This window comes from Sorex fumeus, unplaced genomic scaffold (assembly GCF_029834395.1).
Source record: "Sorex fumeus unplaced genomic scaffold, SorFum_2.1 ptg000070l, whole genome shotgun sequence".
In the NCBI taxonomy this organism is placed as follows: Eukaryota; Metazoa; Chordata; class Mammalia; order Eulipotyphla; family Soricidae; genus Sorex; species Sorex fumeus.
This window is the reverse complement of record NW_026606127.1, coordinates 930,566-935,175: the sequence shown is the minus strand read 5'-3', so window position 1 is coordinate 935,175 and position 4,610 is coordinate 930,566. Positions and strand designations below refer to the sequence as shown.

At 35.7% G+C, this 4,610-nt stretch overlaps 1 pseudogene; it reads right to left on the bottom strand.

Annotated features, from left to right (window-relative positions):
- Nucleotides 1–3,905: 3,905 nt before the first annotated feature.
- Nucleotides 3,906–3,999, bottom strand: LOC130037118 (uncharacterized; annotated as a pseudogene).
- Between the last annotated feature and the right edge of the window lie 611 nt (nt 4,000–4,610).

Here is a 4,610-nt window from a genome sequence, read left to right as displayed (position 1 = left end):
GATAGTATCTTACCGTGGGATTCCAAAAAATCTGTAACAGTGGCGTCAGAAATGATAACATTCTTAGGTATTTGGGTTTCCTGTGGAAACAACGGGAAAGCTGAGTTTATGCTCTGGATGCCTCCAACTGAAACAAGGTCAACAAGTCATGAATGAAAAATTTCAAGTTAAATGGATCAAGGATTCTGATCCCAGTGGAAGGCTAGCTGTCGGGTGGACAATTTCTACTGATGGCCTGATGTAGGTTCTGATCCTGGGATACGTAACAGAAAGGAGGTAGTGACAGGTATCCTCAGAAGTGAAGCCTCTGAGACAGAATTCATTCATGCCAACTTATGGGTTATCAATGTTTGCTCATGGGTGCTACCATTATAACATGCCATTCAATGGTTCTGTGATTTCAATTTACTGTGTCAATGTAAAGATGAAGTTTCCAAATGGAAGGTAAAAATCTGAGGCACTCAAGATGATTAATTATGGGGAGGGGGGGAGCTGGAGCTATAGTACAGCAGGTAGGGCATTTGCCTTGCACACGGCATACCCAGGTTAGATTCCCAGCATCCTGTATGGTCCCCCCAAGCACTGTGAGGAGTAATTCCTGAGTGCAGAGCCAGGAGTAACCACTGTGCATCGCCACGTGTGACCCAAAAACGCAAAGAATGATGATCTGGGATTGATCCTTAGCATTGCAAACGGCATTATTTTTTAATTTTTAATTTTTTTCTTTCTTTCTTTCCTGCTTGCTTCCTTGCTTGCTTTTTTGTTTTTTGGGTCGCACCTGGGTATGTATAGGGATTATTTTTTATTTTTAAAAAAACTTATAAGTTTACCTTTTTACCTGTGGTTTAAAAGTAAATCTAAAATATTTTAGAATAAATATATGTGAAGAAGAATAAAATTCACGGGAACTATTTAGTGTTCTTAATGATACAGGAGTCAGAATTTTGAGCTTAATTGTATGGGTATTGCATAAATAATTTTTCCCCATTATGTGGACTGTCTTTCGATCATGGTCACCATTTTTTCTGAGTTGCAGAAACTTCTTAGTTTAATGTAGTCTCATTTGTTTATCTTCACTTCCTCTTCCTTGGTCAGTGGTGTTTCATTCTAGAAGTTTCCCTTAGCTTTAATGTCATGAAGGGATCTTCCCACATTTTTCTCCATATATCTTAAGAATTCAAGTATGATAGTGAGGTCTTTAATACATTTTATTCTGAGTTTGTGCCTGGCATATAAAGAGGTCTGAGTTCATTTTTTTTGCATATTGCTGTCCAGTTTTCCCAGCACCAGTTGCTGAAGAAACTTCCTAGCTCAACTTCATATTTCTTGAGCCTTTAAGAAAGATTAGGTAATAATAATCTGAGGGCCAGCGTCAGGATAGTTGACTATATTCCATTGATCTTAGGCCTGTCTTTATCTGAATATCATGATATTTTGATTACTAAAACTTTGTAGTAGGGTTTGTAGTTGGGGAAGGTGTTCCCTTCTTCTTTTTACCAAAGATTGCTTTAGCTCTTTATGGGAGTTTATGGTTTTGTATGAGTTTCAAGAGTGTTTAATCTATTTATTTGAAAAATGTTATGGGTATCCTTATAGAAAGTGCATTAAATCTTTATAGAGCTTTGGGGTGTATTGCCATTTTGACAGTGTTAAACCTCTCAATCCATGAGCATGGGATGAGATTCCATTTCCTCATAATACTCTCTTATTTCGTGAAGTAGTGTTTTGTAGGTTTTTTTTTTTTTGGTATAGTTCCTTAACCTTTTTAGTTGATTCTATTATACTCTATTTTCTGAGGTATTATTGTGAATGGGATTGTTTTTCTCTATCTCTTTTTTCTCTTTCATTATTAATATATGGGAAAGCCATGGAGTACCAGATATTGATTTTGTAATATGCTACTTTTCTAAACAAATCTGTTGTTCCCAGGAGCTTTTTTGTAGATTCTTTGGGATTTTATAAGTATAGTATCATGTCATCTCCAAATAGTAAAAGCTTGAGTTCTTCCTTTTTTATATGGATGCCCTTGATATCTTTTTTTTTTTTACCGAAATCATATGGCAAGTACTTTAAGTTCTATGTTGAATAGGAATGGTGAGAGTGGGTAACTTGTTTTGTGCCTGATTGTATTCTGGGATTCTATTTCATTGATTTCTGCTCCAAGACTTTGGATTTTCCCCCTTGAGAATAATGCTTGCTGGTGGGTTTGTGGTAATTTGCTTTGATTAGATTGAGGAAAGTACTTTCAACTCCAATTTTGTTGAGAGTTTTTCATCATGAATGGGTGCTGGATCTTATCAAATGCTTTATCTACATCTATTGATATAATCATATGACTTTTATCTTTATTTTATTGAGATGGTGTATTCTGTTGATTGACTAGAGAATGTTAAGCAATCCTTGCATCCCCAAGATAAACCTACTTGGTCATAGTGTGTGATCTTTTGTTGAGTTTCTGGATTCTCTTTGCTGGTATTTTCTTGAAAATCTTTGTATCTGTATTCATCAAGGAAATAGGTCTGTAATTTTCTTTTTTTGTGGTATCTCTATCGATTTGAGTATTAGGGTGATCTTTGCCTCATAAAAACTATTTGGGAGTATTTCTGTTTCTTCACTTTCCTGGAAAATCTTAAAAATGTTGGAAGCAGTTTCTCTTTAAAGGTTTGAAGTAGTTCAATATTGAATCCATCTGGGCCATGGATTCTGTTTGCAGGTGTACTTTTGACCATCATTTCAATTTCCTTGTTAGTGATAGGTTCAAGTATTCCAAATCTTCTTGGTTCAGCCTTGGGAGGCAATTGGAATCCAATAATTTATCAAATTTTTTCAAGATTCTCTCATTTCGTGCTGCAAAGATTCTCAAAATAATCTCTGATGATCCTATGGATTTCTGTACTTTCTATTAGGATACTCCCCTTTGCATTTCTGATTCGATTTATTAGAATTCTTTCTCTTTGTTTCATTGAGAGGCTTCTCATGGTTTATTGATCTTATTTATTTTCTCAAAGAACCAGCTTTTGCTTTTATTGGTCTTTTGGATTGTATTTTGGGATTCTAGCTCATTGATGTCTGGTACAAGTTTTATTATTTCCTTCCTCCAGCCTAGTTTGGACTACTTTTATTGGTCATTTTCCAAAATCTTGAGCTCTAATTTATTCATGTAGTCCCTTTCTTTCTTCCTGATGAATTCTGGCAGATCTATAATCTTTCCTCTTAACACTGCTTTTGCTGTGTCCCACAAGTTCTGGTAGCTCGTGTCCTCATTCTCATTTGTTTCTGGAAACTTTTTATTTCCTCTTTGATTTCTTTTCTAAGCCAATGGTTGTTCATTACTTCCCTTAAAGAAAAGATTTCCTTGCTGAGATTCAGTCTGTTTGATCTATGGAGAAGTGACAAAGAAGTGTTGAAATCTCCTTCTAGTATTGTGTTGCTATCAATGTTTTTCTATAAGTCAATTAGAAGTTGTTTTTAAGTATTTTGCTGGTCTGTCATTAGGATCATATACATTGAGGAGGGTGAGTTCTTTCTGATGTACATATCCCATGATCATTAAGAAATGACCTTCACTGTCTCTGATAACCTTTAGCCTGAAGTCCATGTGGTCTGATACTAGTATGGCCACTCCAGCTTTGTGGAGGTCATATTTTCTTGAAAACTTATTTCCCACTCTTTTACTTTTAGCCCATGGGTGTTTTGATTGTTCAGACGTGTTTCTTGCAGGCAGCAGATCGTTGGTTTCAGTTTTCTAATTCATCTTCCTATTCTGTGCCTCTGAATTGGCACATTTAGTCTATTGACATTGAGAGAGATTGTTGTGATGGGGACTTGTGCTCTCTTTATGTAGAATTTTTGTACTTGTGGGGATTTTCTTAGCTTAAAGTAGACCTGGTCATTCTTCTTGCAACAAAAATATGGAATGCTTTACAAGTTTGCATATCATCTCTGTGCAAGGACCATGCTCATCATTTTATCATTTCAATTTTAGTAAATGTGTTAAACTTAGTAGGAGTTAATTTTTCCATATTTTCTCTTCTTATTACTTTGAGTGTTGTCCTTCCTCACTCCTATGGCAGACAATGATTCCTAATCAAGGAATGTATTTCAAAGCAGCATGCATAAATAGATTTAGAAATTTAATGTCCCAGAAAGAAAAATATGGTTTTTACCATATTATCTTTTACCATACCCTAGGCATCAGTTTTACAAAATAATTCTTTTGGAAGATGGGATATGAGTTTGTTTAATGTCGTTCCCTGAAACCTTAATTAAGACCATTAAACTAGAGCCTTTTGCTGTTCTCACCTCAGTCCCCTATACATCTCCAGGAAAAGGTGGATGGTGTTGTCTGCACTTTGACCACCTTGAATGTATGTAGGATTTTTCTCCTGAAGAATGAGGTGAGAAGCATATTGATGATTTCATTCCACCTTATTACAAGTCAACTTGAACGGAAGGTGAGAATCATGTGGCTCCTATAAAGGACAGAACAAAGGGTCTCAGTGAAGTTTAATGGCCAACTCACATTAACAACATAGATGACTCATAGTAACCTGTGTGCATCTTTCTGTATAGTGAGTTTCATATCTACTGATAGTGATTCTCAGTAATGA